The sequence below is a fragment of the Pteropus vampyrus genome, unplaced genomic scaffold, assembly GCF_000151845.1.
Source record: "Pteropus vampyrus isolate Shadow unplaced genomic scaffold, Pvam_2.0 Scaffold85, whole genome shotgun sequence".
Taxonomy (NCBI): Eukaryota; Metazoa; Chordata; class Mammalia; order Chiroptera; family Pteropodidae; genus Pteropus; species Pteropus vampyrus.
In genome coordinates, this window is record NW_011888866.1 from 6,142,602 (window position 1) to 6,170,316 (window position 27,715).

At 35.4% G+C, this 27,715-nt stretch overlaps 1 protein-coding gene and 1 pseudogene across 1 annotated transcript in view; one reads left to right on the plus strand and one right to left on the minus strand.

The window, feature by feature from the left end:
- The window catches only part of ALDH1A2 (aldehyde dehydrogenase 1 family member A2), a 91,397-nt gene that overhangs the window by 5,731 nt on the left and 57,951 nt on the right, over positions 1–27,715 (plus strand). The window lies entirely within an intron of this gene.
- LOC105294282 lies at positions 6,291–7,233 on the minus strand (annotated as a pseudogene).

Sequence of the window (27,715 nt, forward strand, 5' to 3'; positions counted from 1 at the left end):
TTTTTTTTTTCTTTTAACTGAAAGTGGAAGATTCTCTGAGAAGTCTGTTCTGTGAGGTCTGACTTCTTTGTAGCCAGACTTTAGTGAAGCCAGACATGCAGTTAGTTCTCTGTTACATTAGACAAGCACGATGATCAAACCATGACCAAACCAAAAACATCTCAAATATCAACATACACATCTCTTTCAAGTCAGTTTCTCAGTTGGATAATGAAATACAAATACTGATGTATATTTTTGTCTTTTTAGTCATCTTAGTGACAGCTTGCAAGGGTCAGCAAACTCAGACTGTCAGCCTGATTTTGCAAATAAAGTTTTATTGGAACACAGCAATATCCATTCAGTTACATATTCTTTGTGGCTGCTTTTGGACTACAGTGGCCAAGTCAAGTAATTGCACAGAGACTGTATGGCCTGTATCTTAGAAAAAGCATACAAGCCCTTGACTTAGAAAAAAGAAGGCTCTGAGTTAAAACAGGCCTTTGATCAAATCTTGCTTTGTGAAAAGTTAACATTTATTCACAACACAGTATGGGGTATGGTGCCAGGTTCTAGAGAGGTGATCGTAAACAAGGTATAGATGGTGTCTCCTCTTAGGAGGTTTCTTCACTGGGTATCAATTTCTGCATCTGTCAAAATTGAGGTAATAGTATCAACCTTACAAGATTGTTGTCAGGACTAAAGAAACGAGTTTGTGAAAGTAAATGGCATATAATGACAACCAGCCTAGGGCTTAAGTCCATTTCATTTTTGTAAAGTGATGATTACATTTGTAATTCCAAATTAAGGGAGGCCCATTTTAAGAGAGATCAGAATCGTGTGGTTAATAAAGTTTTACGAAATGGGCCATTGTTTACCATTTTAATTAGAATAGTTTACTATTATGGGTACCTTTTACATTTACACTGGATTTTCATCAAATGGGATCCTTTGGAGGTCTTCTAAGTTCTTAGCTTTCTTAAAAAGTCACCAATTAAACATTTTCCCAGGCAGTACAGTTATGTGCCTCATAACAACAGTTTAGTCAATCAGGCACTGCCTATATGACTGTGGTCCCATAAGATTGTAATGGAGTTGAAAAATTCCTATCTCCTAGTGATGTAGCTATCATAATGTAGCAGGCATTACTGTTTTGTGCCATCTCATCCTATCGGTAGTCACGCTATGGGCTAGAAATGCCTGGGGACACTCATCTGGCCCGCGAACTTCCCATAGACATCCCCCTTTCTAAACCAATGTTACCACTGGACCTACCCTTGCCGTCTTATTATGATTGCAAGTCGCCCTTCAGTGGTAAGCATTCGGTAACTTTGAAGGAAAAAGAGCTTGTTACTTACAGACCCTGGATCTACCAGGTGCACCCCAAGGCACAGCAAGGTCAGAGTAGAGAGCGCATGTGCTGGGGTTTCCCGGGCTCACTCTTTATTGGTGAATTTCAAACATAAAAGCGGGAATTTAAAGCATGGGAAGATAAGAAACAAGTAGCCCAAATGGCCAGTTATCTAAATCAGCCAAGATCTCTAAACCAAAGCAGCCTCAGTGCAAGGAGCAGCCTGGCTCTTTATCCAGTCATGCGGCTAGCACTATGCATTCCAGGTAGGCTTCCTAGAAGCGGATGCCTCTTTGACGTGGAGACTGAGCAATTGAAGCTTAAATCAGTCACTTGCATTACAAAAAGAAAAGCCAACAGCCAAGACTTAAACTACAGTTAATTCATATGTTTGTTGTGATTCTGGTGTAAACAAACCTACCATGCTGCCAGTGGTATAAAAATAAAGTATAGCATAGAGAATATAGTCAATAATATTGTAAGAACTCTGTATGCTGCCAGATGGGTGCTAGACTTTTCGGGGTGATCACTTTGTGAGGTGTATAAATGTCTAATCACTATGTTGTAAACCTGAAACTAGTATGATATTTGTATGTCAACTAAAATTGAAAAACACATGTTAGAAAGTGTAACACAGTTATAGTAGAAGGCTATACCATCTAGGTTTGTGTAAGTGTACTCTATGATGTTCATGGAAGGTCGAATTGCCTAACAATGCATTTCTCAGAGCATATCCCTGCCGTTAAGTGGTACATGACTGTATTCTAATAATCAAATTAGATAACTGACACTTGTGCCAAAATTCAGCATTAATATGCCTCAGCATACCCAATTGACTGGGCCCAAATGTGAGATTACAAAGAGCCATTTCTGCTACTTTAAGTGGTTTAGGCAAAGATGTTGCCAAGTCATTGGTGCATGAATCTGGGAAGTGTGGCAACATATGAGGACATACCCAGAAGGTAGATACAGTTTGGAAATTGGTGGGTATTTTAGGTTATATAATTTAAAATTGAAGAGACTTTCACTTGTCTTAACTGTCCAGGTTTGGGGCACTTCACATTTCAGAAAGTAAAAGCACCACGAGGTGACTTATTTTGAAAGCCCTTCTAACACTCTTTTAATTTCTTAATTGGCCATGACAGGTCATTTCAAAGCCAGTCATTTCTCTTCGTACATCAAGTTTTACGCATATAGAAGTGATTGCCATAATGTCACCTTGATTCATTTTTAATTGCCTTTTCAGACATAACTTTGAGCTCTGTTCCATTTTACCTTTCCAACATATGAGATAATCCAAATTGGAAATTTCTTATTTCTGGCATTTCTCTGTTACTTGTTTTTTGGCCCCTAAGATGGAGTTATGTTCAAATTGTTTCCTTTCATAATCTTAACTTTTAATGAGTTTATTTACAGCAAGTCTGTTATGTCACATGATTTGAAAATACTTCCAGCCTTCGAGAATTCCATTTGTAATAATAATTAGGTGCTTACACCATCTAGACTTTTTCTGAGCTCTCAACAAAACTTCCCTGTGGCTAAACACAGGTGTTTATTGACCTCTGTAGAATGTGGTTAAAAATTAGAATGTTGTGAGTGAACGTTCTAATTTTTATTATAGAAGCAAGCTTTCCTTTTCCTCCAGTTCAATTGTTACCTTCAGAAGTCGTTATTTGCTCTATTTCCTTTCCTCGTCACAGTTTGACTGTTGGAGAGTCAAAGTAGCAGTTATCTTTATGCCTAGATCTGTGGAAAGAAAACCATTGTCCAGTTGAAACTGAAAACACCGTCTCTTATTTAGAAGAATTTAGATATCATGGCTATCAAAACACTTTCCAATCTTGAATATAAAATATACGTAAAAATTTCAAAATAATTGGAAGGTTATATTTTTGTATATTTTTCTCATACATAATTTCATTCATCTGGCCTAAATTTCCTGATTTCGAATCCAATGACTCTTAGGATTTTTTGCCCTAGGTGATTTCTAGGGGTTTCTTAAAGATTAAACTGAATCAGAAAATGGTATGAGTTGTGGGGCTCTTTCCACAGGTAGGATGGAACCTGCCTCCATGTAAGTGGATCTGGCAAAATACGGTGGATTTAGTAAACCCACTAACAGGAAAAATATACTATTTCCCTACTCTCCTAATCCCCAGCACCAACACACACACCAGCTCTATGAGCTGAGGGGTATGTAATGATGGGGGGTTTAGGGTGAGAAGGAAGACAGGAATTAAGATCTTGCCTAGAAAGACAGAATTATGAAATGTCTACACAGATCTCCAGAGGATAACTTAAAGTCTTATTTCCCTAGGTGTGAAAATTGGACTTCCTCACCGAATCCTTTTTTTTGGGAGGAGATCAGGTATCAGTATGAGACTGGTTCAATTCCCTAGCAAGCCTGAAACAAGTGAATTCTGCCTCATTTATATTTTAGAGTCTGATACCCAATGTACCAATATAACTTAATTTTCACAGGGAAGGTTATCTAATTGTATTATCTTGGGGTCATTTTTATTTTTAACTGCAGCCAGAGCTACCCTTTTGCTTCCCTGAATTTATTCATTTGTTTATTAATTTGACATTTATTAGGGCCTCTTATAAACAAAGCACTGTTAGTTGATGTCTGGCACAAAGATACATAGATGTGGGTTCTGTCCTGAAGAGGCCAGAGAGGATTCCCACTTGGGTGTAGGGTGGAGACATGCACACATCTAACTATGGTGCATGATAGAAGATTCTAAACACTTTAGATGAGTGCATTTACAGCACCATGAGGATTCAGAAGGTAAAGAGATGTTTGCGGCTCAGCCGATCAACGACATACTGTGTTGTTAGACATACTTGACAGGAAATGTAGTGTTTCAATCATACAGGAGACTATGGACAATAATATAACAAATGTGTGTACGTACACACAGATTTGTTGGTTCTTAACATTTTGCAATATTTGTTTCTAATTTTTTAAAAGAAGTACATTGAAGTTCCCCCTATGAACTTCTCCTATTTCCCTGTCTTCCTCCCTCTTCCTTCCTCAGAGGCGTTTATCTTTCCCATAGGTGTGTGTATATGTATTTGCAAAGAGTATAGGCTATTGTTTTTCATGCTAAATCTTTTTATGTAAATAGCATGCTGTTTATATCCTTCTGCAATTGGCTTTGTTTGCTTAACATAATGTATGCAAGGTTCATCCATATTGTTGCACGTACCTGCAATTCATTCATTGTCATCGTTGCACAGTATTCTGTTCTTTGGATTTATCAAAACCTTGAATTCTTCTCCTATTCCCATTAAGATACTCCTAACATTTTGCTATTGCAATAATTCTGCATTAAACATTCCTCAACATATCTCCTTATACACCTGGATGGGAGACCTTCTAGGATATAAACTTAGAAGTGATATTGCTGGCTCATGAGGTATATGCATCTACAGCTTAATTGCGGATTGCCAAATTTCCGTCCACTATGGCTATACCAGTTTCCACCTCCACTAGCAGTGTATCAGAGTCTCCCTTACTCTACATCCTCACCTGTCCTTAGGGTTCTCATATTTATGACATTTTGCCAACCTTATGAGTGTGAAATGTTATCTTATTGCTGTTTTAATTTGCCTTTCATAAGTTGAACATCTTTTCATATATTCATTGGCCATTTGGCTTTCCTCCTTTGCGAATTGGCTAGTATATCATTTACTCACTTCTGTTTGTATATGGATATGTTTTTTCCTGATTTGCAGCAATTTTTATATATTTGGAATTATAATCCTCTAACAGTTGCATGCTTTGTGAACATTTTCTTCCCCTTTGTGCTTCTTCTTCCTCCTCCTTTTGTGGTGTAATTGTCATGTAGTTTTAAACGCAAATGGAGAAATTTTTCTGTTTTTTTTTTTTCCTTGATATTTAGTGCTTTTGGTGTCTTGTTTAAGAAATCGATTCTTATTCTAAAAATTTAAAGATTCTATATAGTCTTCTCAAAGTTTATTATTAAAATTTTTACTTTTTGCATTTGTGCCTTAATTCATCTGTAATTGCTATTTATTTATGTGTAAGGACACAGGTAAGTCTTAAGAACAGTGATGTAACATATAGGAAAGTCAGACAATTTTAATTGTAAAGAATTTTTCAAAATTATATTCTATGTAGCTTTGGAATAAGATTAGGAGGTTCAGAATGTGTGGGTTTTTCTCTAAGCCTAGTCTTCTTCATAATGGGAAAATGTCAGAAACTAGTCTTACTTTGGTGGATGATTTTAATACACGTTGGTTTCCCTAACCTAAGAACAGTAGTGGATTCCATAAACCTACCTTTAATAAGGAGTCATTGTACAAAACTCTAGGATAACATGATCATTATAACTTTTTCATGTCAAGACTATTTTCCCTACCTTTCTTATATTACCTAGAATAGAGTAAGTACTCAAATGTTACCTCCCATTGTGTTCTCACTCACTCACACACACACACATGCACACACACACATACACATCACTCATTTTTGAAGGGCCATTACCTGGTAAATAGATGAATTCTTCACTGTGTGCTGTTTGTTTATAGAAGTGGAGAAAAACTGGAAAGGTGACAGTGAATATAATGTGAAAAAGAACAAATATAGATATTGCTAGCTATAACAGTTATTAAAAAGGCATACTCTTTGTACTAGCATTAGTATAAAGATAAAGCACTTATTCCCACTCTAAAAATCTCTTCTTTACTGTAAGGAATTCTCAATGCATTTGAACTAAGGCGCTGGAGCACTCACCGACCAGAACCAGTAGATTTTCTTGATTCTCAATTAGGCAACTGAAAATAGGTACTCAGTTCTAAATATTAGAAGCCAAGTCTAAATATTAGAAAAATAAAGAGAGGGAATGTACTAAACTGCTTCAAAACAGGCCTGAGGTGAGAAACGGCTTATACTTTCATGGCAGCTTCTGGATGAAATCTTCAGTTTCTAATCTTAGGGTTTGTATTTTGCCCATCTTTTTCTCAGGTCTTTGATTTGGTCATTCTTCTTTGTAAGAATCTCTTTCATGTTTCAGTAAGCTTATGTGTGTTGGAATTTCTTCTCTAATTCCTTTTCAGCCATGCTCAGCTGCTCCTGAACCCTGATTAGGTATTGCTTGCCTGTCACTAGACTCTCCAACAGGGACTTCTGGTTTTCTGTCTTGTTTGTTAAGTGTCTTCTGAAACTCATTCTTTAAAGTGGCAACTGTTTTCCAGGTCACTCAAGTCTTGGGCCTTTATAAAATCCTTTGGAATTTTTGGATCAAGCTTTAAATCTTGCAGTGCTTTTTCTGGTTTGACTTCTCATCCAGTGCATTTGTAGTCTGTGTTTCAGTGGTCTTCAGCCTTCAATTTTTCATTCTCTTCTTGAAGTTTTAAAATTTCTTTTTATTTAGGTTCTGTTCCACCTTCATTAAGTGATGCAAGTTTCAGCTTTATATCTATGATGAGCTTTTTATTTGAAGATGTTCATTCTGCTTTTTCAAATTCTGCAACTTGTTCTAATAATTCTTTGTTTTCAAGTTAAGAGAATCTGTTTAGCTTGAGGTACCACTTCTCAGCTTGTGAGGAAAGGTGCCATAGAAGTAACATGTTGGTGTAGGTCTTGTTGATGAGCTCAGACTCCATCTTGCTGTGGACCACAGCCTACCACCTTTCAAGACTTCAGAGACTTCATCTATGGTGAAGGTCTCCTACACAAGCCTGCTGTCCCTAAGATCTTGGAAGCAGGAATCTGCAGTTTTGGGTCTCAACCCTCTTTTTGAACAAGCAAACACATATAATTAATAAGTTCATTTTGATGGTGCTCATTTAGGCCCAGCTCTGCCATGGCAGTGTCTGGGAGTCAGCAGCCTGGAGCAGCGAGAGGCCAGGAGGAGCCTCACTAAGCCTGAGATTGCTGAAAAAGAATTTCTAATAGAAAGGCCTTTTTTTTTGAATAACTAATTCAATGCTGTGCTTCATCTTGTTAGTTTAGAGAATTTAAATTATTCACTAGCACCAGGCTTGAAAATAACATTGTTTTGTATTTTGTTAATGCTTTAACTCATTGTGTTTTAAACTCAAAGCTAGTGTTGTATATTCATTCACCTTTGTGCTTGTATTTCTTAAGTTATTTGATCCGTGCATGTGTGCATCTAATTCTGAAGAAGCTACTGCAGCAGAATGAAATTCTCCAACCTTAAAACTAAATCTAGCCTTTCTGTGTATAGTACTTATGTAATACCTAACAGAGTTGGCCCCACACTTATTTTGGGAGGATAAACCTCTATTCTTTGGATGCTGATATTACTTGTTTGCACTACTCCTAAATGCTACAATTTTTGCCTTGCATTATGTATGTTCTGTGTAACTCCCTATTCCTAAACTGTACTACATAATAAACTCCTAGTCATTTTGATATTTCTGAAGTATCTAGCTCAGTGTTTGTAGTGTAAATGCTTGGGAAATGTCTATTAAATGAATATTTGTTATATTTTATCATTAATAGTTATTAATAGCTACAGCTTTTATTATTAATACTACAATTTCCATAGTGCTTTTCACATATGATTATGTCTGATAATTGTGGCAGCCCAGTAATGTGGATACTATGTTAATATTCCCATTTTATAAGTGAGAAAATCAAACATATTCAAGTTAAATAATTTTTCCAAGCTCCATAGCTGGTAGGTGGCAATTCCAGGACTCAAATTATCCTCTTCCTTTCCTTCTTATAACAACAGCAAGCACAAGAAGCACAACAAAGGCAAGAAAACATCAACTTTTAGCCTAAAGCTCTGCTGAGTGTTTTGCGGGATAATCCCAAACCCAATTCTCCAGCTACAAATCACAAACTTAGTTTTAGCTGATATTGTCATAGCTACCATTAGCAACAATTTCAACCTGAGGTAAAGATGAGAGTGTCCATTCAACACCCCCCCCCCCAAAAAAAAATTGTTTATATAACTGATGCTTTAGGTATGAATCACATGAGTAGGTGTGATTCTTTAGGCTATAGTGAAGAACGTTTTTTAGGTTCTCACTGATTGGATAGTCACACACGGCCCTTAATAACACTTATTTGTTTTTTGTTTTTTGTTTTTTATTCAAAAAGTGCTTTTCTATGTTGTGGTTATTTATGTTCACTTGGGAGCAGGGATGTATGAGACTGTTGAAAACGAATATATTTAACATTCTTTGTAATGCTTCCTCTCCCCCTTAGGCCGTCATTTGTGTAACTTGACTATAACCTGTGTGGGAAGACACTGCCAGTGAGTTCGGTGGATATCTTCCATCTTGTCTTTTATGAGCAATCATTTCTCACTAAGGCTCAACTATTATCAGATCTGTCTATTACCTGTAACCTCAGTGGGGCTGCAGAATAGAGAAATAGAGAGTGGTCCCCAGAAATTCATGCAATATCCAAACTTTAGTAGAGTCTCAGTGACAGAGGGTGGTGGTGGTTGTAATGCACGATTAATGTTTCATTGTAAATGGCTCAAAAATCCTATTTAAAGAAACTGCTGACGGGTTGTCTTCTTAAGCCAGATCTTATAATCTCCAAATTTCTCTGTCTTCACTTTTAGAGAGAACACATTTCTTTCCCCTCTATTTTCCAGTCAAACTTACCCCTCTTCTCATCTTTTTCATGTCCTTTTCTATTTTTGTGCACTTCTGCTTCTCTTTTGCTTCCCTAAGTATTTCTCTCCGGACAGGCTCTTGATGACTCATTCCTTGGTTAGATTCATTTACCTGTTTTCATAAAATGGTTATATGCCTGGGAACCTTTGTAGTCAGCTCTTCCAGCTGTTGGCCTAAATAGTCCTTAGGGAGACCAGAAGCAATGAACCTGGAATAACCACATTTGACTTCTGTGAGCCCTCTTGAGACTTTAGTAATTACTTAATGGATTGAATTGGTGACATATACTATTCCAGATAACACCCTGGGTTGCATTAAATTAACCTTCACAAATGGGTATTTATTGGTGTACTCTTAAAAGACTGCATGTGTTGGCTATAATTGCTCTTCCATGCTTCTCCGTGCTGATAGGTATTTGTACTGAGTGAAAAATTTCTCAGAATAGAGCCTGGGTGGTAGTTCTAGCCATTTAGTGATGTGTGTCATTGTGTTCAGCACATTGAGCATAAATCCTGTCTTGTAAACAGCAGGGAGACTAATGAGATTTGCCCACATTCTGGTATCATTACCAGGAATTCCAACAGAGAAAAAGAGAAGGTTTAGTAAAGAAGTACACAAAACAGAGATTTTTGGAACTCTTAATTTTCTGAATTAAGGAGAGGGATTATTGTTCAACATTTAGTACAGATGTGTATGTGCAAATATGGGTACATAAACTACACTTAGCTAAAAATGAAACCAAATATTTTGCTTTTAATGGACCCTTCCAAAATCCTTAATTTAGTTCCATAGAGAGCTAATGAGGGGCTTATTTATGAGTGTCTCTAATTGTGTGAGTGGTATAACGGGGACAGCTATTGAAATAATGCAGCTGTTAAAATGATGGCACACTTTTTGCTTTCTTGGAACTTTTCATCATTTCGGCCAACTAAAATTCCATAGCAATTTTAATCTTACAGTTTTTGGAATGATTCTGCAGTTATTTTTATAGTGACAAATGACATCTGAATGCACCAAGTCTTTTTGCAAGAAACCTTTCAGATGTGTCTTTTTTTAAGGGTTATTTCAGATCTTTATTTCATTATTACTGCTAAATGATGTGTGTGTTTGATAATGTTACACCAAGGGATCCCAAGGGTGCCCTTATAATTACCAAAGAGTAGTCTATAGAAATCTGTTAATGATTCTCCTTGTGTTAGTGAGTGATTAGCAATGTCATAAAGATCCACTGGAAATCAAAATTTATCTGTTTGCTAAAGACTGTAAATTAGAGCAGTGACTCCCAAGATAATGCTTTCTTTACATTTTGGGACAAATTGATTTTAGTGCTTGATAATAGTGGTAGAAAGAAGAGGTTCGTTGGCACTTTCCTTCCAAACCATTTCAGCGGCTTTTTCTGTCAGCCTAAGCTCACGAAAACCGTGGTGATTCAGTTAAACTCTGTGGAGAGGGAACTTGTCAGAAGCTTACGGCTTTTCACTTGAGTCTAATAGAGACTTAGCACTTTGCAGGTCAGTGCCACTGCTATTTGTCTCTGACCTAAGAGATCTGGAGTTCTTCACATCAAAACCACATCTTGCTGAGCAGAGATCAAACGTAGGAAGGTAAGGATTCTGCCAGTGATTTATCATGCCAGGGAGAGTGATCAGGCCATATGGGGCCACTGCAAATGAAGTTGACATTCCGGCAGTTTCTCATACAGGTTTCACATGTAGTTATGGCTAGTTTTTCTTGTAGAGGAATTCCAGGTCAAGTGGCAGCTTTCAGTGGCTTTTTTTTTTTTTTTTTTTTTTTAGCAAGACTTAACTGCCAAAATGAGCTGTATTTCACAATTAAGTCCAAGATTTTTCTAATATTTTATTTGAATGACATTTATGGATTTCTTGATCAGATGTTTGAAGCTTAATTTGAGCTTTTCATTTGATGTCTCCTTTTCTTCTTTTTCCTTTCCTGGGAAGGTGCCTATTTAAAAAAAAAAAAAAAAGAAGAAGAAGAAAAAGAAAGAAAAAAAAAAGAAAAATTAAGTTCTTTTGAGGACTACAAAAGAAAACTTTCTGAATATTAGGTGTGACTTTAATGAAATTGACTCTATAAGCTATGCACAGTTATGCTTATTAGTTCATTATTACCTTTTATGAACTCGGGCTTTCGGAATGAATTACTGCTAAATATTACATTTCAGTTCCTGGGTTAGGGGAAGGCAACACATAGACCTTTTTGCATATTTGTAATGGTCAAGAGCGAAGAAGAATTTATCATTTAAGTACAAATTGTGTTTGAAAGTATTTGCTAAAATTTGAGTCAAGGGCAAAAATTTTTAAATCAATTGGAAAAAATAATAATAATCCCTCTCTTCAGCTATTTATTTATATCAACAGAGATATGAAACTGATCGAGCTACACAAAATTCAGCTTGCTTTTTTTGTTTGCTGTCACAAGCAAGTGTTTAGTCTCCTGTGGCGAAATGACTTATTTATTGGTTCGAAGGCATCTTCAACCATAGAATATGCCCCAGGGTGTTTCAGCTCTTCTGCATAGGATATTTGCTTTGTGACGTAAATGAAAGATGATATTGGCATTTAAATTAAATAGTTCTTCACTTTAACTTCTAATTCAACTGAAGATACCAGTTGTCCCTTTTGTGTTTTACTTTTTCTTTTTTTATGAGATTACCATAAATGGAAGTAATTAGCTAAAATGAAACCGGCTTTGGCAGTTAGAACTAGATCTCATGCTATGGTCAAAATTCACTTCATTTTCTGAGGTATCACTTTATCTCTTTATAAACTGGGAATTATTTTGACTGATGAAGTACTTCAACTCTGCAGGGAGCAAGTTTAAGTATAATAATGAAATGGAAATTCTCTTAGTTTTCATTTGGCATCCTTGGAACATGTACAATATCCACGAAAACCTGGTAGGGTTGCAGATAAAATATACGGCATCTTAGTTAAATTTGAATTTTAGGTAAATAACAAATGCTTTTAAAATATAAGTATGCCTCATGATTTGTCAGTGATTTGGGACATATTACACTGAAATTTAATTCACTGTTTTTCTGAAATTCATATATAACTGACATCTTGAATTTTTATTTGCTAAAACTGGCAACCCTAAATCGTTATACACACAGTTTGTGACTTTTATCTGTGACTAGCAAATAAACATCATTTTAATGTAAAATTAGTTGGTAATAAAATCAAAGACCAAAGCAATTCTTTAAAATTGTTGCACTTGAATAATGAAGAAGAATGTATTAGGAAGACTCTTTTTTTTAACCCTAGCAATACTAGTGAATAAATAGGTCAACTAGGCCCATTGTAAAGACAGCTTAATCTTCTAAATGAATTGCTCCAACCTTTTAATTCAAAATCATACAAACAAAAACACTGAGATAAGCTGGGTGCTTTTTCAAATGAGGACCCCCGTGGCTTTGAAAATAAACACTTCAGCCTACCCCCACCCCAACACCCACACCCACACTCACTAGCCTTTCTGATGTCCTCCATTTGCAAATGAACAGGCTGAATTCTGAGAAAGTCAGAACACTAATTAAACCCAGGGAAGATAGGCAATAGAACATTTGTTTCCAAGCAGAAGACAAGAAGAAATCATGTTACACTCTGCTTTCTCAAGACTGGCTAGAGGACATTAAAGCCTTTTCCCTGAGTTTCCTCTTCTCAAAGCGCATTTTCCACACCACTGCTCAGACCACCTCAGGTCCACCCCACCTTAGTATGTTTGAATCTGCTACATTAGCCTATTTTCATGGCATTCAGAAAGGGGTAGCAATGAGAAATTCCAGGATACCAGTTAATGTATTAGATGGCCTTCACCATGGTTACCTTCTCCCCCCATCCTTTTGTCCTGTGTGTCTTTGATGGTTTGGCAGACAGGTCTTAGATACTAGAGAAGAATAAATGAACGAATAAACAAACAAACGCAGAATAAGAAGTGACTAGCTTTTTGAGAGCACTAATAAATTGCATTTAATTGGTTGTTTACATTCAGAATCAGAATTACTTAGAAGTTTGAATGTAGACTATGCCAGGCTTTTCAGTAATCCAATGCCTTATCTAATCCTCATGACCTTTGGATAAGGTAGTTTTATTATCTTATTTTACAGATGAGAAAATTGAGCCCCAGAAAGTTTAAATGACTCCCTTAAGTCACACCATCTAGTAATCTTTACACACATAACAGTTCTACCCATTGAGAAATCATATGAGAGCATTGAGGAGACAGAAATGAACCTTTGCCCATTTTCGTGGTTAAAGATGACCCAAAAGATTTAACCTAGGTGCTAGTCATGACTAGGAGGTTTTCAGTTGTCCTTGGTGATTACTTTGCATAGTTGTTTAAATGTCTGATGTGTAGGACTCTTCCACTTAAATTTCGCTTTTTTGAACTGTATCTTTCTAGTACATTAGTTACATGTCCAAGTACTAGATGTAATGGGAAAAGGAGGCAGTCACTTTTGAACCTGGAGGTCAGACTCTGCTATGGGCAGGAAGATATATTATTCAAATGGTTATGACTAAGGGAAACTGGAAAATTACAGTTTTGGTCTGTGTCTGCTACAAGTCTTGGAATCCTGAGTCAAACAGAACACTAGGTCCGCCCTAATCTGTACCACGGGTCTCTGGAATTATCCCAGAGCCCTTTAATCTACATCTTCCAAGCAGCTTCATTCTAGGAATCTCCACCTTACTTCACTTCCCAGTTCATTTGTCCCCCAAAAGGCTGGCCAAACTGAACTGTCCTTTGGGGAACATGACTAATGACCTTTTGTCTCTGTACTCTCATCAGTGTTCTTTCACTTTCAGAAACACCTTGAGGTTAGATGGATATGTGAGAAGCTGGGTGCATCTTTGCTACCTAAGTGTTATGTCAGCGTCCTAACTTATTTCTGTTTACAACATCAACACAATTAGTGTAATCATTGCACATTAGTTTAATGTGTTGGACATACAACATTTATTTTAAAATACTCTGGTGCAATCATTTTAGATTAATACATTTCAGATGTCTTAAAATGTTGCCTCTAGTTTCTCATTTCTTTTGACCTTGTGTTATCTGCATACTTTGTAAGTCTAGTTTGCAGTCTTTTCTAGTGAAGTCTTCTTTTCTGCCTTTTAGCCTAGGACTTGGGATAAGTGGAGTTCAGGACATACAGCATTGGGTCTATTATTTAAAACCATTATTTCATTTAAAATTAGAATTAATAATTTAGTCCTTGTCAAAGCAAATTTTATAAAACCATGTTTTTTTTTGCCAGTAAAAGATGACACCTATTAAACAAAGGCCATGTCTCTATAATATCAAAACATTGACTTTCAAGTGAAAAATGCAATCAATCATCTAAGTGTTTTCCTATACATTGCCATTTGGGTGTTTTTTCTCTTTTTAGCCAGATGTTTTGGCGTGAAGCAGAGTGAAGAATGGAAGTCAACAGAACCACTTTTGCTCTATCTAGATATTTTAATAAGAAGGTTCTCCCCACTCCCACCCATAAGTGATCTGATCATTTGCTTCATTATTTTACTTGATATAAGTAACCTCTTAATTAGAGTAAAATAAGGTGGGGACTTTTTTCATTGAAGTTAAAAATACTTTTGTTTTCTTTGTTTACGATATTCAATTATGTGCTGCTTTGCAGAGCAGCATAAGGAAGTCATCAATACAATTTTTCATAGCAATAGAAATTTAATTTTATATAGTTAAATAATAGTACTGCCCTTTGGTGTCTGGAAATCTCTTAAAAGTACATCAGTAGAAACAACGGAGCAATCAAGTAAAAAGAGATAACTAATATGACAAGTTCTCAAACTACTTCTTCGTACTGCTTAATTAAAACTAATTGAACTTTTTCCTATAAATAGGTCAGTCTGGTTATTGATTTGCTATCTGGTACTCTCCTTTGATGAACCAAAAGCAGTTTAGCTGCAAGGTGAGTAAAATTCAACTCTCTAAGGCACAATCTACTGCAGGGTTTAATACAAATCATTTGAAGCATTCACTATTAAAATAACAAAACATTTTATTACTGAAATAAAACATGGCAGCTTTATGTCAGAGATTCATCGGAGATAGGAAATTATTTACACCTAACTCCCATTAATGCCTGCTGCTTTGAGAATTATTCCTCAGGGGGTTAGATTCCCCAATTAGAAAATTCATGGCAGCCTCTCTGCATAGTCACGGCCACTTTGCTATGGGCCATAAAGTGTGGTAAGCCTGATTTGTCCTCGATTATCTTCTGGCTGCAAAAGTGACCAAGTGATGTGGCTTGGCTTACACAGCTAAGCTGCACTGTTTTGACTCTTTATTTAAGTAACTGCTGAGATTTATAAAACGACTTAAATTAACTTTTAGATAAATCGAATTCCTGTTAACAGCCAATCTGAATTCCTTATTACATCTTCACTTCTTTTCCCAGTACTATGATTGATTATATCTTTTGAACACTGACTGTGTGTTAGAATGTAGGGGAAATGAAATGAAGCCAAGAGATCCTTCTTCAAGGAACTTGAGAAGAAGAGAAGCTTTTATTTTAGCCAGCTAAGCCTTAGGCACATTCATATTTTATCTACTTAACTATACAACAGCCCTCCAAGGTAGACAGGCCTTTTTTTTTTTTTTTTTTTTGTATTTTTCCTGAGAAGAAAACAAAGCTCAAAGAGCTTGAGAATCTAAGATCCTTCAGAATTATACAAGCGGTGAAAAGACACACTGGTATTTAAATGCCATCTTTCAACTCTAGTACCTCCATTCTATAAGGAAGATAAAGGAATTCATGATGCAAGATTCATCACCACAGTCCTCAGTGAATTTCTTTATTTCTCTACTTTGTTTTACATGCATAGACACAATCTTCATAACATTTAACCTTCATGATTGAATAAATTAAGCAACTTCAATCTCTACACTTGTCTTGAGGAGAATAGAATTTTACTTTGTTATCCTGATGGTCTCTTTTAGGAAAAAAAAAATTGTATAAACCAGCCCAGTCACCTCGAATTGGCTTTCAAAAGGCCCTCCCTTATGTCTTTACTGTTTTAATCCAGGACACAACTATATTCTCCATTCATATTTCAGACCACCTCTCTTGGACACTATGAGATGTCTATTTTTTTTTTTTTTTTAATGTTTGGGAAAGGACACCTCTTTGACAGAAAGCCTTTGTTGCAGTGCAATGTTGTCCTTGTTAAAGTTCTTAAAAGCATTCCACCAGGAAGGGAATAAAATTTCTGAGATGGAGAAATATATGACATTTCCTGCCCAGGTGCCCAGAATCTAAGATGCTATGAAATATTTATGGAAGGAAATTGTACTCACAATTTTTTTTTCAAATGCCTGTGTGGAGTGTCCTAATAAAGTGCCATTATGAATTTTTATTTTAATTCCCTTTGCTGAGAGAAGTACTGTGAGCCAAACATCTGTGAGCATTTTATAAAGACTTTGGCATTTGATGCCCTTTTCTTATTCAACCTTGGATACGTAGATTCTACAGAGAAAGGAACATATGAAAAAAGAATCACTTTGATGCAGTGCAATTCTGACCAGCTCCTAAATCAGTCAAGGTTGGCTATTCCCTTTTTCCTCTGCTCATCCAAAACCAGCCCTCCTGTGGGAAATCATTAGGATAGGGATTGGTTTTGAAGTCCCCTTCCTAGATCCTCAAATATAGCCCTGTGACTGTAAGAGCACAAAACTGTTGTTTAATGCATGTTGGAAAATAATTTCCTATCCTAGGATCACAATAGTCTGGCTGCTGTCTGTCTTCTGGCAGAAGTTCCTGCTTCTGCACCTGGGGAGACTGCAGCACATGTCCTAGGACGTCACCTCTGAGCAGAATCACATTAGGAATGTAAATCACCACTGTTTCCCTAACACATTTTGCTTTCAAGAAAGGAAATGAAAAATTATTTTGCAGTCACCTGTGTTGATTGTGCTGAAGAAAAAAGAGACTCAAGCAAAATTCCTTGTGCTGAATAATTTTTAGAAGACATTGTGAAAGAGATGCCGTGAAACTTGCTCTTATTATCTGGCCAACCATCAAATCTTCTTTATAAAGAAACATCAGCAAAAATTAAATTTAGACAAAGCACTGCAATGGGAGTCAGAATATGGATGTTCCAGTCTCTATTCTGCCCCTGGTAGGGTACGTGACCTTGGGCGAGTCACTGGATTTTTGACAAGTTTATTTGTGTAACACCATTTGCATAGGTTATATCTAAGGCCACTTCCAGCTCTGTGAATCTATTTCTTCCGAACCCAAGTGGCCTCCACTATATTTAGACCAAGAAAAAGCTATTCATTTATCAGTGCATTTTAAAATAGTGCTTTAGTAAGACTTGGCTGTTAAAGCATGATCTTATCATACTACACATTTCACAACAAGAAATTAAAACCAGTTTTTTGCGGGGAGGTAGGAGGTTTTCAGTTGTTCTTGGTGATTACTTTGCATAGGTTTTTAAATGTCTGATGTAGGACTCTTCCACTAAATTTAGCATTTTCAAATAGTGTCTTTATGGTACGTTAGTTACACGTCCATGTACTAGACATAATTGGAAAAGGAGGCAGTCACTTTTGAACCTGGAAGTCGGATTCTGCTATGGGCAGGGAGATATATTATTCAAATGGTTTTGAAACATTAACATGCACTTTAGAGAAGGAAGAAGCAAGATAAACCTCCAGTGTCACAGAACCTCTGATAAACTTTCTTATTGAGTGCCCACTAGTGGCCACATGGGTTCTATAGCCAGTACCTCAGATACACAGTATTACAACTAAAAAGTCATTAGAGATGACATCTTCCATTGAACTGCTAGCAACTTTCTAAAGTGCAGTGTTGGGAGGTGCAGTGATCAAGTATCAATGTTTGTCAAGAGTCTGGACAGAAGATTTGTATCACAAGTGCCTAGCTTAGCCTGCCTTTGGTTACCAAGTCTGGCTCTCTCATAGACAAAGAAACTGAGGGTTGGGGAAGCTGGGAGACTTGCAGAACATTTAGGGAGAAACCAAAACTAGAACACAAGCATATGACCTCCTGTTCCTGTCACGAAGATTTGGTTCTGTGGTTGAATTACTCTGAGGCACACAGATTACCTGTCTAGTGTTTTATACAGATATACTCTTTTTGGAGCATATTCATAGTAGGCATTAAATAAATCCTTTTGAATGTTGTGACCACATCATATTTTTGGAGCTGTTACTGTGTTGGTCTTTTCCACTACAGTGCTGAACACCTATTTCAAGGATGGGCGCTGATCCTTACTTATTTCTGTATCCCTCAGTGCCTCGCATACTTCCTGACATGTAGGAGATATGCACAAAACGATTGTGAATAAAGGAAGAATTAATCACTTCAAGGGAGGACAGAGATGCCAAGTGCCTCCTCTCCGTTTCTTCTTTTCTCTCTCTCTTTTCAGTTCTTTCCTTTCTCCCATTAATCAGTGTTGTGAGTCACTTACTAGCTTTAATACACCTTTTTAGAAGATTATATTTCTTTCATTTCTTCTCTTCACAAAAATGAAAGGTGACGTGTCTTCATTATAAAGAAATGGCCTCAGCAACTTCTGGAAAAACTCTAGTGGTTAATCAGTTACTTTTAATATAAATATATATGCTTAATGCTGAATTACATTGTAAAACTCCGAGGCTGATTTATGGTCACAGTCTGCCTTAATTAACATCGATTCTAGGGGAATAGTAAATTGGAATGGCCTTCACAGTTGAGGTTGAACAATGAACTCCCTGGGTGTTGTCCAATTTGTAACATGATTTACATGAAGCAAGCCCTTCCTTTCCCGGGGTTATCCCTTTTTCATCTGGTGTTTAGGACGGGTTATATATAATCCATAGATAGGAACATTTGCTGTCAAATACTTTTGCTGATTTAGAGCTAGGCCACAAAATGGTCACTATTAATAAAGAAGGAGAAAAAAACCTAATCTGAGGCTTTGCAGGGATTCCAGGTTCTTGCTATGTGTCATCGCTTGTCCAGTTTGTGGCGTTTTTACGAAGTGGCCATAATGAAAGTCAGATTAAATGCATGGGATATATACATTTAATCAACAGCCATTGGAGTCTGTGGTGCTGGAAGAGTTATAAGAGCCCCGTGAATGCAAATTTATTGCAAAAGAATCCAAGGGGTCCGGGAATGAATGTCTGCTGAATGGTACTACCTGACACAGGACACCAAAAAACTTTCCAGAGTGAGTGATTTAAGTGTAAGGTTTGGCTTGTAAAGCTGCCAGCTGCTTGGTTTCAAAACTTGAAACATTTCCAAAACATTGGATGAGGCACTTTATATGTGCACTAGAGTAAATACTCTGGTTTTACTGCCAATTTAAATGTGCTCAGTTTACAGTAATGAGCTTGTATAGGCATTACCTTGTTTATAGAAAGTGGAACAGGAAGAAATGAACATTAACCATTACCAGTAGCAATTCCCATTGCCTTCTGCACAACACTGATGGCAAGTATAGTTTTTTTCCAATGTGGGAATATGTCACAACTGACATTGGTGTGTACTTGGCTTTAATGCCATGTTGAGTCAACAGAGTAACAAATGCTGTAATTCAATGTGACTCGGCCAAGGCTGCTCACACCAGTTGGCTGTTTCTACTATATTTCCTAAAACAGACGTCAATAGCATTATCAGATATGGGAAGTATGGAACAGTAAAAAGTTAGATAGGTACCCTGATTATATATAATTGAGTTTGTTTTAGCCAAGTCTGTTTTCTACAAGTGAATCCGTCATGAGAGTCATTTATTTTCTCTTACAAAATTATTTGAGTGTGTTTTGATGCTCTACATGGAAGCCTTTGTCTTTTGGGATGACTGGCACAGGAACCCCTTTAGTCCTCTCGTACTTCTGGGGTCATAGACTGAAGACAGGCAGATATATTCAGCCTGAAAGACATAATTTGCTCAACCTGGAAAAGAAAGAACATACAGAAATCTAAAGAGACACTATCAAGTACAATACCTAGAAGAGAGTAGACATTCAGTAAAAACTGTTGAAGGAGATAAGAAAGGAAGGGAAGAAGGGTGTTAAAGGGAAGAGACCATGGAAACTCATATCTTAAGAGACATATCCTCATGAGCTCAGCTGTGTTTAGACTAGGCTTTATAAAACGAAAAAGTCCCTACTGATTGCCAGGGACTCCTTGTCTTTATTTCTGCATTTATTTGCATAGCTTCTAAGAACCTTTTGACCCAGGTACACATACTTATGCATATCAGGATTATGCTAGCCAAGGATAACACATTTCCCCCCACAGTATGATTCCTTCCCTATTGTGTGGGATACTAGCAAAGTGCAGAAATTGACCCAAACTAAGAGCATGGTGTATGTTTGCAAATAGAATTCTGATGACATAAGTCTGTAGCTATCAAATTGTTCTCATGCCACAGGCTATATGTGTTTTCTGGCTGGTCTTGTTTTAATGCTTTTTATAACAGCATTTTCATGGTGAAAAAAAAAAAAGAAAGCTAGTTATTCAGCATTGAATAGTTAGAAATATATAGGGAATGCTGTTATTAGTAATGTAATGGCTAGGTAGAGAGCCAGAGGAAAGAGCAATTAGGGGGATCATTTTATAAACTATATAAATGTCTAACCAATGTACTGTATACTTGAAACTAATAATAAAATAAAATTTTTAAAAAAGAAAATGTTTATTTTCTAACACTTTTTTTCAATATTCGTTGTCCTTCTCTTTTAAAAGTCTCCTCTTCCTGTTTCCTCTACAGAATTTACAAGTGTTTAACCACTGATCTTTCTAAATGTTAATTTATAACATATTTAATTTTTTTTCTCTTTCTTTTGTCTTCCTTTCTATGACTCTGTTTGACAAGCTTAATGAGTTTTTGACCTATATACTCTGACTCTACGGATTTTTGTGGTTTCTGGGCCCTGCTTGCCTGAAAGCACCCTGCTTACTCTGAGGTCAGTGCAGTGGTAGAGGCTAGTGCTGAGAATTATAGGGGCTGCTCAAGCACTGAGGCTGCTGGTAGTGGGGGGAAGAAGGGAGGAGAGAAGCTAAACTTTGATTTCTTCCTTCGTTGTCATAGTCCTTAAACCAAGCTATCGTATATTCCTCAGACAGGAGCTAAAGTTGAGGAAGAGGAACTGATCAGGCTAGATGAATCATTTTATTAGGGATAGAGTTTCTTTCCTCTACCTTATCCATTCCCTTCACCAAGTCATACGCCCTCATTTCTTGTTTCCCCGAAGTGTTCTAACATGTCAGCCCACACCGATATCTTCCTTCACTGAAGAGAACTCCTGCAGTGCTTATCTCTACCATTCATCTTGGCACTAAATCATAGACTGTCTTATGTTATTTAACTTTCCTGAAAGTAATCTTGTCTTTGAAACTTGATTATAAGCTTCAGGACAGCAGAATACATGTCTTCTGTGGATTTTCAGTAGTGTCTACAAACAACTCTGTGTTTAGAATAGGCCTTTAGTAAACATTTTGCAGTGTCTTTTTTTTTTCTGTGAAATCAAATTTCTGCTCAGCTATTCTTCTTAGTTCCAACTCACAATATTTTTGTTCTGTCAACCTATTTCACAGAGGAGGATGCGGGAGAGAGTTTTGCAGTCTCCTGAATTTTATAAAATGATTGCGTTGCAACTAAGAGCCATAAGTCTTTATACTCCTTTTTTTAGATTATTATTTTTAAATTTGCATAATTTAAAAGGTTAATAGTTGCTGCCAAAAATTCTGCTCAAGATTTCTGCATCTGGAGTTAGAGTAAACTGGTACTCTAAAGGGTCCTCTGTCATATGCAGATAGATCTTGGATGAATTAATGTGTATATGTATGATATATGTATTTAAATTTTATTTTCCAATCATTTGTCAATAGTATATTGATCTCATATCCTGGGATGTTGCTAAATTTATATTTCTAGTAATTTTTTTTAGATTTCTTATGAATTTCTATACAGATAATCATGTTGTCTGAAAATAAAGACATTACTTATTTCCAACCTCTTGACATTTTATTTATTTTTCTTGCTTTATTACATGGTGTAATATCAAATATTATTACAGTATTCAATAGGAATAGTAAGAGCATCTATTCTTGCATACATTATTTTTAATGTATTGATTAATTAAAAGAACAGTGATCTGAAAATTAATCAAGGAGCTGAAGGAAAATGCAAAAGCTGGGCTTTCTAGAAACAAATATCAATACTGGTTCTAGGAGTGGTAAAGTAAACAAACTTCTGTCCAACAGCAGCAGAATACACATTTTTCTCAAGTTTATATGGAGCATTCACCAAGATAGACCACATTAGGGCCATAAAACACACTTTAGCAAATTTAAAAGAGTATAGATCATATAGAAAATGTATTCTCAGACCATAATGGAGTTGAACTAGACATTAATAACAGAAAGATAGTTGGAAAATCCCAAAATATTTGGAGATTAACAACACATTTCTAACTGACACATGGATCAAAAAATAAGTCTCAAGAGAAATTAAAAGTATTTTACTAAATGAAAATACAGCTTATCAAAATTTAGGGGATGCAGTGAAAACAGTATTTAGAGGGAGCTTTATAGCATTGAATACATACATTAGAAAATAAGAAATAGTCTAAGCTTCTACCTTAGGGAACAAAAATAAGCAATATAAACCTAAAGCAAGAAGAAGAAAAATCTTTAAAAAAATTTGTAGCAGAAATCAGTGAAATTCAAAACAAGAAAATAGTAAAGAAAATCAATAAAACCATAGGGTGGCTCTTTGAAAAGTTTGATAAAATTGATAAACATTTAGCCTGGCTAACAAAGAGAAAGAGATAAGACAGAAATTACAATATTAGAATTTATCCACCTACAACACCTGGTCTTCCTAGGTGGTCTCCCATCCATGTACTAACCAGGCCTGACCCTGCTTAGCTTCTGAGATCATTAAAAGGATAAAAAAGGATATTATGAACAACTCAATCCCCCAAAAAAGGGATCATTAAAAGGATAAAAAGGGATATTATGAACAACTCAATGCCCACAAATTTGATAACTAATGGGTCAATTTCTTGAAAAACACATTCTATCAAAACTCATTCTAGGATAAATAGATAACATGAATAGCCCTATATTTACTGAAGAAATTGTAACTAAAAAACCTCACAAAAAACATAGCTCCAGGCCCAGATGCTTTAACTTTTGAATTCTATCAAATATTTAAGGAAAAAAGATGCCACTTCTACACAAAATCTTCCAAAAAAATTGAAGAAGAGAGACTAACTACTAACTCGTGTTTTGAGACTAGCATTACCCTTATACCAAAACCAAAGGCATTATGATGAAAAAAAAAAATAGTCTTTAAAATCTCAACACCTACCAAAGTGGCACCCATTCCTGAAATATTCACCACTTGTCGCCTGCCACTCCACAGTCCTTTTGAAGAGAGGTTATCCTGATTCAGGACTTGGCCCTAAAATGTCTTCGAATGGTACAATATAATTTCTTTTCCTGCTTCCAGATGTTTAGACCCAAGGGCAGCCATTTAATTTACATCTGGAGATTGGCTTGAAAGATACATAGAGACCCATTCAAATGCCCTTCTTGGAGGCTGACCTAAGAGACACAAAGGGAAAAAATAGTTGGTGGGAACTGAGGCTGGAGACTCATACTGACTAAGCCTAGATAGGTCTATATATTTAAGAAATTTAATCAATAATTAATTATCTTCCCAAAAAAGAAAGCACTAAGTTCAGATGGTTTCAGTGGTGACTTCTACTATCAGATTCTTCACAATCCCTTCCAGGAAAATAACCAGAATGAACACTTTCTAACTCATTTTATGAGGCCAGTGTTACTGTAATACTAAAACCAGATAAAGACATACAAGAAAGGAAAACTATAAACCAATGTCTCTCATTAACATAAATGCACAGATATTCAGAAATATTAGCAAATAAGATTCAATAACGTATAAAATATTATACACCACAACTAAGTGGGATTTATTCCGGATATACAATACTGGTTCAATATTCAAAAATCAGTTATTGTAATCTGTCACATCAACAGGCTAATGAAGAAAAATTATATAATACCTATACATACAGAAAAATAGTATTTGATAAAATCCAAAATCCATTTATGATACAAACTCTCAGCAAAGTAGGAATAGAAGGGAACTTCCTTTACATCTACATAAAACCTATAGCTAACATCATTCTTAGTGGTGAAAAACTAGATATTTTCTCTCTCTGGGAATAAGGCAAGATGTTTTCTCCTGTCATTCCTATTCAACATTGTACTGGAAGTACTAGGTAATGTAATAAGAAAAAAGGAAATAAAAAGTATGCATTCTACAAAGGAAGAAAAAACTATCTTAGTTCAAGAATGAAATAATTGACTATGTAGAAAATTCCTAAGAACTGACCCTCAAAAAACCCCAAAATGAAAACAACAACAAAAACCCTCCTAAAACTAATGAATGATTATAGTAAGATTGCAGGATACAAGGTTACTTTACAAAAGTTACTTGCTTTCCTATAAAGCAGCAACAAAAAATTGGAATTTGAAATAAAAAATGACAATATCATTTACATTACCACAAAAAAGAGAGAAATACTTAGATATAAATCTAACAAAATATGTACATGATTTTTATAAGGAAAACTGAAACTCCGATGAAATAAATAAAAGGAGAGCTTATGAGATGTTCTATGGATAAGAAGACTCAGTATTAAGATGTCAGTTCTTTCCAAATTTATCTGTAGATTCAATGTAATTCCAATCAAAATCCTGATAAGTTATTTTGTAGATATCAACAAAGCAATTCTATGATTTATATGGAAAGGCAAAAGACCCAGAAGAATCCACGCAATATTGAGAAGAACAAACTTTCAGTGAAGCTACAGTAATCAAGACATTGTGTTATTGGAAAAAGAATAGACAAGTCAATGGAATAGAGAGCCCATAAAGAAATTCACACAAATATAGTTAAATGATACTTAACAAAGGAGCAGAGGCAATAATGGGAAAAGGATAGTTTTTTCAACAAATGGCGCTGGAAGAACTGGACAATCACATTCAGAAAAATGAATCCAGACACAGACCTTAAACTTTCACAAAAAATAACTCAAAATGGACCATAGACCAAATGTAAAATGCAAAACTATAAAATTTCTGGAAGATAACATAGGAGAAAATATAGGTGACCTTGGGTTTGTCAGTGAGTTTTTAGATACAACACCAGAAGCATGATCCATGAAAAGAAAAATTGCTGTACTGTATTTCCTTAAAAAAAAAAAAACTTCCGATATGTGAAAGACACTGACAGAATGAAAAGACAAGCCACAAATTGGGAGAAAATATTTGCAAAACACACGTATGAGGAGGGACTTGTATCCAAAGTATACAAAGAATTCGTAAAATTCAACACTAAGAAAACAAACAACTCAATTAAACAGTGGACATAAGATCTAAGACACCTCATCAGAGAAGATATACAGACAGCAAATAAGCATGTAATAAGATTTTCAACATTATATGTCATTAGAGAATTTCAAACTAAAACAATGAGATGTCACTATATACCTATTATAAATGGCTAAAATCCAAAAAACTGACAATACCAAATGTTGATAAGGATGTGAAGCAACAAGAGCTCTCATTCATTGATGGTGGGAATGCAAAGTGGACACACTCACTTTGGAGGATGGTTTCTTATAGAACTAAGAATAGTCTTACTGTGTGATCCAGCAATCACTCTCCTAGGCATTTATCCAAATAAGTCAAAAACTTATGCTCCAAAAAACCTGCACATGGCTGTTAATAGCAACTTTATTCTAATTTCTCCAAACTAGAAGCAGCCAAGATGTCCTTTAAAAAGCAAATGAATAAACAAACTGTAGCATATCCATACAATGGAATATTATTCTGTATTAAAAAAAAAAAGAGCTAGCAATCCATAAAAAAATAGAGAAACCTTAAATGCAAATTTCTAAGTGAAAGAGCCAGTCCGAACAGGCTACTGACTGTAAGAATCCAACTAAATGACATTCAAGAAAAGGTAAAATGATGGACACAATAAAAAAGATAAGTGTCAGAGGTTTAAGGGGAAGATGGAGCATAACATTTTTAGGGCAGTGAAACTATTCTGTATTACACTGTAATGGTAGGTACATTATTCATTTTTCAAACCCATAGAACTGTACAACATAAAGAGGGAATCCTGATGTAAACTATGGACTTTGGTTAATAATAATATATCAATACTGATCCATCAATTGTAACAAATGTACTACACAAATGCAAGATATTAAAAATAAGAGAAACCGAGGAAGGGAATGGAGGATGTATGGGACTATCTGCTCAATTTTCTGCAAACCTAAAACTGTTCTAAAAATTAAAGTATTAATTTTAAAACTCAAACAAAATGACCAGATTTGAAAGAGAACAAAACAGAACTTTTAGAAATAAAAAAATAAATATTGAAATTAGCTTAGACCTAGGTAAGGAGAATTGGATAATAGATCTGAAGAAATTACTCAGTTGTAGTGGAGAGGAAAAAGGAGATAGATGGAAACAACTTAAAAGTCCTTCAGTAGAAGACAGTTTGATTAAAGTAAGTTATAAACAAGTAAATGAGTGAAAACACACATGTATATACATGTGCATAAACCCACGTTGGTATACAAAGAAACCATCAAAAATGTCTTCTTATATTGTTAAGTTTTTAAAAAGCAAATTGTAAAGCTCACGTAGAGTTGATTTGTTTAGTAGAATTATATATATATACACATATGTGGCCTAGAGATATGTCTAGAAGGATCGTCATGAGTATGTGAACTTTAATTATCTCTGGATGATGAAATTTGAGGTGATTTTTTACTTTCTTTTTTGTATTTTCCTGTGTAGTTTGAATTGTTTAAAACAATGTATCACACATTTACAAAAGCAATAAAGTTATTTTTACATAAAACATATTAAAAAGATGGAAAATATTAGTGGTTAAAAGACATTGAGGATGGACTAAAAAGGTGTAACACTTGGAGTTTCAGAAGGAGAGAACAGAATGATATTCAAAGATATGATAATGATTAATAATATTAATATTTACATTAATATAAATAATATTATCCCAGAACTTTTAGTGACAAAATTTTACAGACATCGTAAGCACAATGCTTAACTATCAAGGTAAATAAAAAAGAAATTGATACTTAGACATATCGTGATGAAACCTAAGAACGACAAAGTCAAGATCTGAAAAGCAACCAAATAGAAAAGGCAAATCATCAACAAAGAAATGGTAATCAGAGACAGCAGACTTCTCATAAACATTATTGCAGGATAGAAAATATTGGAATAATATCCTCAGAGTATTGTAAGAAAGTAATTGTCTTTTGGGAGTATCTTTTGAGAATGAGGGTGCAATAAATATTTATTAAGAATTGAGAATTTATCACTAATAAATTTTTACTAAATGAAATTCTAAAGAATTGTGAGAAAATCACACACACACAAGAATCGTAAGAATAAAAATAAAGAATTTTCTTAGAAATTATTTTCTGTATAAAATAATATTTTATAACAAACTCCTGGAGAAGAGCAATAGGTTTAGTGTTCTAAGATCTTTTTAATTGGGAGGAACTTAAGCTATATATTGACTTTAGACTTCAAGTTGTTAAACATGGTGACAAAATATCATGGACAACCAATGAAAGAATACAAACTTCCAAACCAATAAAAGGAGGAAATTGAATTAT